The 13,781-nt window shown below is 41.6% G+C and overlaps 1 protein-coding gene across 3 annotated transcripts in view; it reads right to left on the bottom strand.

Moving 5' to 3' along the window:
- The window catches only part of STXBP5 (syntaxin binding protein 5), a 492,483-nt gene that overhangs the window by 284,812 nt on the left and 193,890 nt on the right, over positions 1-13,781 (bottom strand). The window lies entirely within an intron of this gene.

The following is a 13,781-nucleotide window of genomic DNA, read 5'->3' as shown; positions in this document are numbered from 1 at the left end:
TTATACTTTCTCATCCAAGAATAGCTCATTGCTGTATAAAAAAATATATTTACAATGAGGCAAAACAGTAAAACTTCACAGTAGCAAAATTTAAGAAAAAATGGAGGGGAAAAATAAAAACAAACAAACCGCTTTTTATCCTCTAATACTGTCCATCAGCAAAACAGTGATTCTGACACAATGGGAGAACACCTGTCCCTGCAACAACCTGTCACATCCCTAAAGACTATTAACCTGCATATACAGGGTTAATCCACAGTTTAACAGTGTTCCCAAGCTGCTCGGCCGCTGCACAGAAAGCCCGGCTACCTGGAGGAAATGAACTTTATTCCTCCCAGCAGCCTCCGGCTTTCAGTCATAGAGGTCTGGCTTCAGTCACTGCTCAGTAGGGCTATAACTGTGCCCCCGGCACTGACTGACAGCCGGCTCTACACTGTATGACGAAGCCTGAGGTTCCAGGTTGGAATAAGGTTCATTTCCTCCTCGGGCTTTTAGTGCAGCGGATGGATAAGCTTTGGAAGGCTGCAAACCTGGAGATTAACCCCTATCTGCAGCTTAATAACGTTTTGGGTCGCGACTGAAACCTTTAAAGTTTACATGATGTTGCGCCAGCCCTGGTAAATGAAATGCTATGTTGGGGACACTGGAAAGTAAGGGATTTACGGGTCTCCCGTCCAGCAGCCAGGTGCCACTGACCTGGACCAGCGTCCCGTGAAGCCATCTGCTCAACTCTAACAATGATATTTTACATAGACAAAAAATAAATAAAAGATTACCACATCCTGGACAACAATCTAATAAGAGTTGTCACTCTACTACAAATCGCTAAAATGAAACATGAAAGAGGGCCTTAGATACATAAATTACATGTTTTGTTTTTTTACCATCAACAAGGCTTGTCCAATATAACCATGTGTACATGAAGTTACAAAAAGATCCAAACAGGAATGAAAAAATATAATCACCACAAATATAAAGGGTTAGGAGTTTGGACAAGGGCAAGGGTTAATTTAAGGTTAGGAAACATAGAAAATGGCCTATTTAGTAATCGCTGGGTGGGGCTTTCCCAAAACTACCAGCAACTCCTATACAATAATAGCAAACCTCACGCCGTACATGAGGACATTTATTTTATTCAATACAGACAACAAAATAGCACAAACCGATAATAATGGAATGTGCGCACACTGACATGGGAAGGCCATCTTCCCACAAGATGGAAGAGTTGTCCAGGAATAAGCGATTCATTGCATGTATATCTAGAGGTCTACGGCACCCATCACATGCTGCACCACAGACCTGCATTTACTCCCAACATGTAAAACAGCAGACAGTAGTATATAAAAAGACAAGAAAGATCTCCCCATTTGAGGCAGCCGGACAAGTGTAAAAGTATCACCACTGGAGAGAGCGCATACGATATAGCGGAATACCGAATGGTGCCTACCCAGCCAAACGCATTTCACCATTGCTTCCTTTGAGGGTCCAATCAGCGCTTCTTCCCATGGCCTGACTGTAGGCTTGCATGAAAATTTCAACACAACTTGCAGCATCATGACCCTATTCTACAGCGTTGTCATAAAAAGACTGTGCTGTAGAAGAAGGTCTGTTAAGAATGACTGTGTGCTAGCCCAATACGCCTTAATGACACTGGCTCCAACTACTGGTTTCCAGAATAAGGCCGCATTCACACTTACCGTGTTTTGCGGGATGATTTTGCAAAATCGTCCAGCAAAAATTACATGGTGCAACATGTGCCGTACGGCCGTGAGGGCCGTATTTGCGGCTGTTATAAAAGATAGAGCTTACTTGTGTACGGACATGGCCCCCTTTGAAAATCAATGGGGCCGCAAAAACAAACGGAAGTTTATTTTTGCGGTTCCCCGTGAGTTACGGTTTTGCGGAACGCCGTTTTTTTCCCCAAATACTATTTACATAGTATTGGAAAAATGAAAACCGGCGATCCGCAAAAAATGCGGTAAGTGTAAAAGTAGCCTAACCATTCCGACTCACTATTTAACAGACAATGGTCAACTTAACAAAGCTCACAGCCCACTAACTGGGACATTGCTTCTTCAAGGGTGTGTACACAGAGGGCTTTTTTCCCATGAGTTTTGGAAGCAAGAATTCTTTAAAAACCATGAGAGGTTTTGATAGGATAATTTCGGTTCTAAAAATACTGAAAAAACTCAGTGTGACCACACCCCAAGATTTCGGCTTGGAATAAGGGCACATGGTTTAACTGGGCACTAATTTAACAAATTTCAATACATTGTCTCTGGATATGTCTCACTGGAGGATAACTAGAGATGCTACAGTAGCCCTCTGGATTAAAATGCACCAAATTCTTGAAGTTGACATTTTGGGCTGTCTTGTATCAGAAATCAACTGTCGTTATGGGCTGAAATAGATTTTTTACTATAATTTCCACTACTTTCTATCAAAAATTATAATACCGTTGTCAGACACTGAATTACCACAACATTATATCTAAGCTCCAATCAATATTTTAGAGAAGTCATTGGGCTGGCATCAACAGCAAAAGTTGCAAAAAAATGAAGTGATGAGCGAGCGTGCTCAGATATCGTGTTATCCGAGCATTTTGGGTGTTATCCAAGTATCTCAGGAGTGCTCGAGTAAAATGTCAGAGTCCCCGCAACTACGTTTCGTGGCCTATCAAGCAATCCCCTCTTGTGTTGCAGCTGTCTAACAGCCGCAAATCACACAGCCTCGGGGGGAGTCGAACATATTAATCGAGCACGCCCAAGATACACAATATCCAAACATTCTCGCTCATCACTAGCAAACATTCTTGTGCAGCTACACCTTCTGTAAGACTTGGCTTTTATACACCATAATACTTCTAATGCTGCAATGTCCAGCACCAAGACAGATGCAAGGCAACAAGCAATGCTAACAATTGCATCACCTACATAGTGACAGTCAGGTAAGCTGGTCCTAGTGTCATCAACTAGCACAGGAATGGCAACAGTCAGTCTCATGCACCCCTGTTCACAATCCAAAATAAAATACTGAACAGTTATAAAGATGGCAAGAAGGGGTATCTGCAGTTCACCCCCTTACATGCCTTCTACAGAAAGCAATTGTGTTCCTCTAATATAAAAAATGATCTCATGGAGGTTTCAAAATTAGTGATTAATCTTTATGAGGAGTTGTGAACTACTTAGCCGATGTCGCAAATCTACATCAGAAATTGAAGTCTGTACACATTTCTACAGGAAGGGAAGTGGCAAAATGTTACCCAACAGGGTATAATAGCGTGACAAAGAGCTACAAAATGATTGTGCCTTTCTCCTGTGCCTTCGCATAGATTCTCTACAAGGACACTGAAGGGCTGCCTTGAAGGAATGATTCATGCGTTCTGACGTATTGTTATAAACTCGGCTTTTATAAAGGGTTGATGTCAAGGCAAATAGCTTCCAGAGCAAATAACAAAGCTTTTAACAATTTGTACTACAAGAAACACATTTATAATAAATAATGTATGGAAAGGTCTTGTGGGATTCATCCACGAAATGGGGATGCCTTGAGGTAAACACATGTGGACCTTGATATCACTGACATTTCTATAGTATATGGATATCACCTGTAATCCAATCCCGCCAGGATACTTCTCAACTGCAGGTGCAATGACAGCAATTGTACATGTAGGAAAAGTGAAGGCTCCCTACAAACTGATGATGGCTGACCCGACCCGACTTTCCTGTGGAATACACTAACCATCCATTGTACATGATGGTCTTCCACATAAGGTAAAAAAAAAAACACAAAAAACACACAGATGGAGGGCGCTCCTGTCGAGATGAAAAAGGCAGATAGATCTACTAAGTGCAGATAGAAAAAAGTAAAAACACTACGGGTTTTGGCTGTAGCCAACCTTCAAGTGTATCATGACCATAGCCTTCCTTGGTCTCTCCTCTTCCTAGTGATCAATACGGTGGTTGCAATTAATTCCCATCATGCATTGGCTTCTTGCATAACACATGTTTGTTGAGCAATTTCAGTGACTGTTCCTTTGATTTCAGAGCCTCTTCTTCCTGCCCAAGCCAGATAAACCAGTTACTCACTTCAGTTGTACACTACTCAAAAAATAAAGGGAACTCTAAAATACCACATCCTAGATATCTCAATGAAGTATTGCAGTTGCAAATTTTTATTCATTGCCTAGTGGAATGTGTTCAGAACAATAAAATATAACAATTATCAATGTACATCAAAATGAATATCCCATGGAGGTTTGGATTTGGAATGATACTCAAAATCAAAGTGGAAAATCAAATTACAGGCTGATCCAACTTCAGTGGAAAAGCCTCATGACAAGGAAAAGATGCTCAGTATTGTGTGTGGCCTCCACGTGCCAGTATGACCTCCCTACTGTACAACACCTGGGCATGCTCCTAATGAGGCGGCGGATGGTTTCCTGAGGTACCTCCTCCCAAACCTGGACTAAAGCATCCGCCAACTACTGGACAGTCTGTGGTGCAACGTGACGTTGGTGGATGGAGCGAGACATGAATCAGGTCTGGGGAACGGGTGGGCCAGTCCATAGCTTTAATGCACTCATCTTGCAGGAACTGCTGACACACTCCAGTCACATGAGGTCTGGCATTGTCCTGCATTAGGAGTAACCCAGGGCCAACCGCACCAGCATATGGTCTCACAAGGGGTCTGAGGATCTCATCTTGGTACCTAATGGCAGTCAGGCTACCTCTGGTGAGCACATGGAGGGCTGTGCAGCCCTCCAAAGAAATGCCACCCCACACCATTACTGACCCACTGCCAAACCAGTCATGCTGAAGGATGTTGCAGGCAGCAGATCGCTCTCCACGGCATCTCCAGACTCTGTCACGTGCTCAGTGTGAACCTGCTTTCATCTGTGAAGAGCACAGGGCACCAGTGGCAAATTTGCCAATCCTGGTGTTCTGTAGCAAATGTCAAGCGTCCTGCAAGGTGTTGGGCTGTGAGCACAATCATCATCTGTGGACATCAGGCCCTCAGGCCATCCTCATGGAGTCTGTTTCTAACCGTTTGTGCAGACACATGCACATTTGTGGCCTGCTGGAGGTCATTTTGCAGGGCTCTGGCTGTGCTCCTCCTGTTCCTCCTTGCACAAAGGTGGAGGTAGCGGTCCTGCTGCTGGGTTGTTGCCCTCCTATGGCCCCCTCCACGTCTCCTGGTGTACTGGCCTGTGTCCTGGTAGCGCCTCCAGCCTCTGGACACTAACCTGACAGACACAGCAAACCTTCTTGCCACAGCTCGCATTGCTGTGCCATCCTAGATGAGCTGCACTACCTGAGCCACTTGTGTGGGTTGTAGAGTCCGTCTCATGCTACCACGAGTGTGAAAGCACAACCAACATTCAAAAGTGACCAAAACATCAGTCAGAAACAATTGGTACTGAGATGTGGTCTGTGGTCCCCACCTGCAGAACCACTCCTTTATTGAGGGTGTCTTGATAATTGCCAATAATTTACATCTGTGGTCTATTCCATTTGCACAACAGCATGGGAAATTGATTGTCAATTAGTGTTGATTCCTAAGTGGACAGTTTGATTTCACAGAAGTTTGATTCACCTGGAGTTAGATTCTGTTGTTTAAGTGTTCCCTTTATTTTTTGAGCAGTGTATATTCGGCAGGGATTTTATTGACATCAAATGTCCTCTGCATGCTTTATCTTGCATAGTCTGACCAAAACTTGCCTATAAGAATTTGGTGATCAGTTCCACAATCTTTTTCACCTGGTTGTGTTTTTGTACAGAATTGGTCCATTCCATTTTTACTGGCAGAGAATGTAGACAATAGGGTTACAATGTGATCCATTTGGGGAGCCTCAGATATATATAGACTCTGTTTTGGCTGGGTGAAGGTGGTGTTGGCGATTCTAAACTTGTTCTTGTGGCAGAATTTAACAAGGTGTTCCCCATGTTTGATTCTCTCCCCTAGGCAGTGTTGGCCAAGCACTCCTGAACCTTTCCTCCACCAACTTTGGAACAAGGTTGAAGTTTCCCATAATGTAAATAATGTAGATTAAGTCCTTTCATGGGGTTCTTTTGAGTGAGTTTTGAACCTGGGCATAGAAATCCTGCTCTGAAGAGTCTGCTGTTGGTGCGTATACTTGGATGATGATCACATTCAGAGGTTTCACTCTGATGCGGATGGACATGACCCTCATTTTGATATACTGAGAACTTGCTACACACCTTGCAATCCATGTGTTAGCCACAATAGAGCAAACTTTTTCCCCATTTCCCTTTTAATAGGTTATCCCTCTCATGCACCAGAGTCTGAAGGTATATCATTCTTTGTAGCCCAGGTAGCCCTTTCTTTCATAGATTCATTCAGCAACTGTGCCTCCATGTGGGTTTCTCCTGCTTGAGTCATACTTGTCATTATTTTGGCTCCCTTTCGTTCTTCTCCAGTCACATGAATTATGCTGTCCAGCCTGAGGTGGCGTGGAGGGCATTGTAAAGCATAATTTATAAAGCATAATGATTCTGATTCAGATTTATAGGATTTCAAAGTGAACGTCTTAAGGGGTAGGCCACCAAGTATTTCCCCAACCCAAGGCACTTAGAAACATCACTGCCACATGACCCTCCTTGGCAATTTGGGCCAGGTATAGGAAGGGTGCACTGACCGTATTATATCAGAAGATTTGGATGACTTGGAAAGGACTGGAAAACATCAGTCTTCATTTAACTGCAAAACAAGTCAATGCCAGGGACTATGTCAATTATAGAACAACTTTCTGATCCCCGATTCAGAAAGGTGCTTTTTAAATCACTTAGGCAACATCCTTGATCGATAACTTCCTGATACCCAAACTGGATTCTGTTAGAACAGAGAGATCACTGATCACATCTCAAACCTGGTAAGGATTATAGAAAAGATTAGGTGTACCAGAAGAAGCTCTACTCGTGCTTCATGGACTATACCAAGGCTTTTGAGAGTTTGACATATACAATACGCTTTGGGAAGCACAGAGTGTGGTAGTGCCAGCGCACTTTATTAGATAAAGTCAGGTTAATCTACGACGATCAAGAAGCAACAATGCTAAACAGGTAGGAAAATGGTTCAAGATAAAAAAGAAAATAAAAAAAACACACAAAACAAGGATACATCATTGCTCATTTTGATTTCAACCTCTACGCAGAAGAAATTAATGGTACTTAAAGAGGTTGTCCACTACTTTTTCCATTGATGACCTATCCTTAGGCTAGGTCACCAATGTCTGATCGGCGAGGGTCCTAGACAGCGGATGTGTAGTACCAAGCATAGGCCACCACCAGAAAATGGCCACCTCGGCAAGAGAGTACTTGTGGCGGTCGCCGCTGCTGACACAGATAACCGCTGATCAGCAGGGGTGCAAGGTGTCGGACCCCGGCCGATCAGACATCGATGACCTATCAAAGATAGGCCATCAATAAAAGTAGTGGACAACCTTTTTAAAGGATTTCAGTGTTTAGGTGAGAATAGGCAGAAGAACCACCAGCAATCAGAGATGAAGATGAATATAAACCTACTGGCAAAGAGCGAGCAAGACCTGAATAAACCGGTCCTGAAGTTAAAAGGGGAGATGGAATCTTATCTGTTCAAGATGACAAAAATCATAACAAACACCAATAAATAAGTTCACAAAAATAAAAATTAAAAAGTAGTCGTGGCCGAGTACCCAACAGCTTTGTTTTCTTTGCGTAAATTATTAATTACAGTGGCAGTTCAACAAAAGAAATCAAGGAACGATTAACAAGGGCATACAGCCATGGTGAGCATGGACCAAATTTGGGACTGCAAGGAATGTCTCAGTTACTATCACACAGACAAATCTCTTAACATGTGTTTAAAATGTGACTTATGGCTGTAAGGCGTGGAATGTCACAAAAGCTGGAGAAAAATTGATGTCTGAGTTGTGGTACTGTAAAACACTTCCACAAATCCCACTAATAGCTAGGATCACCAATAATTATGTTCTTAATCATATTAAACCCAAACTTGTCCCAGGAAGAAAAGATCACCAAGCACAAATTGACCTTTAGGATGTGCGATGACAGCAAATTCACTTGAAAAGGAGATGCTACTTGGAATGGTCAAGGAGAGACTACGCGGAATGGTCAGCAGTAAAAGGAAAAAGGGGTAGACCGAGAGCCCACGGGCTGATACCATAAAGAATGACAAGGGAATGAACATCAAGCAATTGAAATAAGTCGTGGAAAACAGGGAAGCATATTGAGAGTCAGCAATGACTGAAAGGATGGAATCAAAATAAAACTACGGAATATTGGTTTTTACAAGCAGATACTGGAAAATAAGCTGAACGTGAATATAATTGTATATTGGCTGCATCAGTGCAAGTGGTTTGTCTAGACTGTATACAATTGTTTTTACCTCTCAAGTTTAGATGTTTGAAGGTTTTCAGCTCTATAGAATTAAATAAAGGTATTTTCAGTTAATGACTTAAAACAGACCTTGTTATGGCGAAAAGTATAACAAAGAATATTAGGAAGTTGCAGAACTTATGTTATTAAAAGCTTAATCACTGTATAATGCTAACAATTGGAAAAGCCATTTAATTATAGTGGAATAGGCCTTCAAGCAAATGCGCAGTGATGAATGCCAACTCTAACATGGGCTGTGCCAAAGCAAAAAAAAAAATCATTTCAGTGTCAGATGGCATTGTATTAAAAATTCAGCTAATGAAGTTTAAATGGGCAACCAATAAAATTATATATATATATATATATATATAGTCTGACACAAATGCCTTATCAGAGTGCACCCATATACATTGGGCAGGCGACTGTTGCATCGGTTTCTTGCGGACTACCTCAGCATCACTGCTCAGCCCAGTGTTTGGCTGCAGCAGTCGTGTGCTGTAGTAGAGAAGTCACCGCAGCGCAGAGGCAGCCCTAGACCTGAGGAAGGGTAATACCGCAAAGATCATTACTTATCGTCTCTACATGCCTATAGACTGATCGCTTCTAGGAAAACCACAGTAATCACTTGTTACCCTGCAATGAACAGCAGTCCTATTAAAAAGTAATAAAAAGGGGTGAATTGGGAGTTTGGGGGAGGGGGGCAAAAAAAAATACTATACACATCCACAAGAATATGTAATACTGTCACAAAATGTGTACAATCATATATATAAACAATATAAAGTAAAATCATTGCTTGGCAGCCTACGTCTGCCAACTAACTACTCCCCAAATACTGCAGCAATTCAGCTCTTTGCCAAGATAACGCTCCGGCACCTACATGACAGTACTCTGAGGAACAGTCCTTTCTTTTTGTTCATTCTGGTCCCATAATCTGTTTTTAGTTTAATGATACGAGATTTAGTTCTTCTTTCTAATCTAATTCTTGCCTAAAGTGAGTCCATTAATTGGTTCATGTTATGCTTGTGACTGTAGCTGGAATGTTAGCAAAAATCTGTTATCACACACACACTCTTGTTCTTTTTGGCCATTTTTAATGTCAGGAAGCATGCCCAGGCTGTGCCAATTACGGTAATCCACAAGGGTGAAACGTGCGGATGTCTAAATACAAACGCTGCTAAACTCGTACTACCTCCAAGTGATGCTTAGAAAGGAGAGAGGAGGTGGCATGAAAGATGGCGATATGGGAAATAAAACAACTACAAACTTCCAAAACAACTCCAGTGTGTGGAGATGCTTCTCTGGAGAACACACAAGATGGAACTTGTTAAAGAGGAACCAGGCTTCTGTGTTACATGCAGTTTTTTTTTTTTGCAAAATTTTAGGCATTTGTCATACCACTATTTTTATTCAAACCAAAATTAGCAATTTTGCGATTTTCACAATGACGTTTGCACACACATTGGATAGATGCTTTAATATGAAAGAATAGGATCAGAGTCCATTCACTGCATCTAATAAACATGCCTTTGCTGAAACGGGACGAGTCTAATAAGCCAGAGTGAAAACGGAGAGTGCGATTTCTATTTTTAAAACAAATTGTAATAAGGTAAGATGGGGAACAAAAAGAAATTGCAAATAAAACACAAAAACATAAGAAAACCAACTTATTTTCTGATAGCTTGTGCTTTAAAAAAAAAATAAAAAGCTAAAAAAGGAATTTCATTTATGAACATTTCTATATAAAAACTACTAGCTCATTTGTTCAGCCTTTGAGCTCCTTTTAGCTACTGAAGCAGCTCACTAGTTTATTCATTTCAAGTTAAAAAAAAAAAGCGGCCAAAAAGACACTTCAGGACAAAAGATGCCGGCGTGTACTGAACACTGTTCTTGAAAAACTAGGCGAGTTTCCGTGCGTCTAAAAGACTTGTGCACATATCCAAATGGTATTCGCTCAGACTGAAGGTCAAAGTTGTTGCTGTGGAATGCACAAAATGTGTATTGTAGGGTCTTCAAGAGACATTTTCTTCACAGCCATTCTCTGTTCTGGTTAAAAGCCCCAAGTCAACGTGCGGGGGCCTCTAAACTCTCCCCCAAGCCAAAAGTTCACGTGAATGGGGAAGGTGAGGGGGCAGGAGAACTAGCAGACTGCCAAATGAGCCCTCGGATATCGTATATGTATGGCCACCTTAAGTTCCTGAATGAAGGATTCCCCATTATTACATCAGAAAGCCCTAATAACTATAAAATGGGTTTGCAAACACAGACAACCCTATAGAGCAAAGTTCCCCCTAACCTTTGGCTTCAAAGTTAAATGTACGTCTTGGGCTCATGCAAACTTATGAAGAGCAGGTATCCAGACTTTTTTTTGGTGTTGCCCTGTATAGAAGATCCGATTTTGATGTGCACATGCGGGCCGTAATGGTGGAGAGATAAATATGGCAAGCTGGTAATCAGATCATACTTCCAGTGGGATGGCTGGTTAAAGTAATAATGTGGAGGAAGAGCTTAGCACAAGAATACTGAATTATAATAAGGTGGGAACCCCTGTACGTACGTTACTGCCGATAGGGGAGGAGGCTACAAGATCTCAGTGTCATTAATGTGCGATGGTTGGGTTATTGGACTGGAAAGGAGGGCTCTGGATCTCACTACTGTGGGAGTGTGTGTAAAATCATTCATTGCGCATAGTAATATTCTGGAGACGTCCAAGACTGACCTTTACATTTCCAGTTTAAACTGCATGGGTCCACATACAACGCAGCCCAATATGAAACAAAAGGTCACAAATTTAATTCAAGTGACGTGGATTTTATCACAATATATGACTGCAAGGCCCTACTAAGAAAGTCTGCACAATACCCAGACTAATGTAATGGCGCACAGTCCTATGTGTTGTGTGACTGCCATGGATGTTATATATCTATAATAATACAGACCTACAGGAAACTGCTAAATATCCATCACCGCTACGTCACATTGAAACCGAAACATTTGATCACTAGTTACATCAGTAATTTCAGTACTTCTATGTAAAACTACAAAAAACTTCAGTGGCTAAACTGTGTTCCAAATTATTATGCAAAAAGAGTTTAGGAGTGATAAGGTTAGAATTTTTTTGTTTGTCATTTAAACTCATTGATGGTGATGTGTGTCAGGGCTCTTTATATCACTGAAAGCAATTGCAGATACCTGTGCAAGTTAGTTTGGCAGGTGTGTCCAAATAAAGGCAAGACTACTTAAGAAGGCTGTTCCACATTATTAAGCAGCCTACATTTTTTTGCCAAAATGGGAAAGAAAAAGGATGTGTCGGCTGCTGAGAAGCAACAAATTGTGGAGTATTTAGGTCAATCAGCATTGCCAAGACACTTCATCGTGATCATCGCACAATCAAGAAGTATGTAGCTGATTCCCAGCACACGTGTGCATGCTGACAAGGAAAAATTGAGGCCTCTTTCCAACAGGCAATTGCGTCAGGTTAAAAGAGCAGCTGCAAAAATGCCTTGTCATAGCAGCAGACAAGTTTTTGAAGCTGCTGGTGCCTCCAACGTCCCCCGAACAACAAGATGCAGGGTCCTTCAGAGGCTTGCAGCTGTGCGTAAGCCATCCTGTCGACCACCTCTATCCACTGCACACAAGCAGAAACGGCTCCAGTGGGCCAAACGATACATGAAGACTGACTTCCAAACTGTTTTTTTCACCGGTGAGTGCCGTGCAACGCTCGATGGTCCAGATGGATGGAGTGGAGGATGGCTGGTTGATGGACACCCCATGAAAACACTGCTAAGGCGCCAACAAGGAGGAGGTGGAGTAATGTTTTGGGCTGGAATCATGGGGAGAGAGATTGTCGTCCCCTTTAGGATCCCTGAAGGGGTAAAGTTGAACTCCATAATCTATGTGGAGTTTCTAAAACAGCACTTCCTGCCATGGTTCAAGAGGAAGAACCGCGCTTTCCGCAGCAAGATCATTTTCATGCATGATAATGCACCGTCTCATGCTGCAAATAACACATCTGCATCTCTGGCTGCTATGGGCATAAAAGAGGACAAACTTATGGTGTGGCCACCATCTTCCCCTGACCTCAACCCCATTGAGAACCTCTGGAGCATCATCAAAAGGAGTGTCTATGATGGCGGGGGCAGTTCACATCTAAGCAACAGCTCTGGGAGGGTATTCTGTCCACATGCAAAACAATTGAAGCACAAACCATCCAAAAACTGACAAATTCAATGGACGAGAGAGTTTAGAAGCTTCTTTCCAACAAGGGGTCCTATGTGCAAATGTAACATCACCTAGAATAAAGTTTTGACTTGAAACCTTTGATTTCATTTTGCAATAAGCTCATAATGCTTATAATTTCACAATTGACCATTTTTTTGTTCAAAATAAAAATAAAAAGGTTGAAAACTCTGCTGTGCATAATAATTTGGAACATGCATTTTGAGTGTTTATTATTTTTAAAAATATACTGTTTTCATAGGCAGTTTGTTCAAAAACATTGCAATTATACTAGAATAGTAGATGACTGCAAAATAACAATGACTGCAATTCATATAGGTAATTTACAGAAAACATGAGGAAATATTTTTTGCATAATAATTTGGAACACAGTGTAATGTGAAAAAAATGCAAGGTTACCAATTTTCCCTTTAAAAAAAAAAAACACACCAAATACTCAATAAATGTAATTTTATAATACAATTATTTTATAAGGAAATATACAGTACGATCCAAACCCAATCCCACTTTCCTCCACCCAATCTGCTGCAGTGGAGCGATAGATATAAAAAATAAATACCGTAAATAAGGTTGTTAGTTATGTAATGGGGACTAGCTATGCTTACACCCACATGCGGCAGCAATTATAAAAGCGTATCTTAAAGGGGTTGTCCAGGTACAACAAGTTATCACCTATTCACAGTATGAGTGATGACTTGTTTATCAGTGGATGTCTCAATGATGGGACCCGCATAGATCAGTAGATCCATTACAATATGGAATGACTAGTCAGATGCCTGACCGCCACTCCGTTCAGCAGCCCCATAGAGAATGAATGGAGCAAAGGTCGACAATTCACCCTGCTGTCCCATTCTAACAGTATAAAAGTTCCCTGTTGTACCAATCAGTGATGGGCCCAGCAGTCAAATGCCCAAACAAGAAATGATCACCAATCCTGTTTTGATAATTTGCGCTGCTGGACAAAAAGGCACCAAATCCATTAAGGGTCACACACCACTTAATGACTTCAGTGCCTCTTCAGAGTGGTGCGCTGACTAGAGTAGCATTTCTGGCCTACAAAAGAAAAACTGTCCTTTTAAAAGATGACCCATCTACCCTTTGGGAATGGATTTCAATTTCTGAATTTGACAAACGTGTTGATTTCAT

This window comes from Dendrobates tinctorius, unplaced genomic scaffold, assembly GCF_039654945.1.
Source record: "Dendrobates tinctorius isolate UK_male_01 unplaced genomic scaffold, ASM3965494v1 ptg000250l, whole genome shotgun sequence".
Taxonomy (NCBI): Eukaryota; Metazoa; Chordata; class Amphibia; order Anura; family Dendrobatidae; genus Dendrobates; species Dendrobates tinctorius.
Note: the sequence above shows the minus strand (reverse complement) of the source record. Positions and strands in the feature narration are given on the sequence as shown.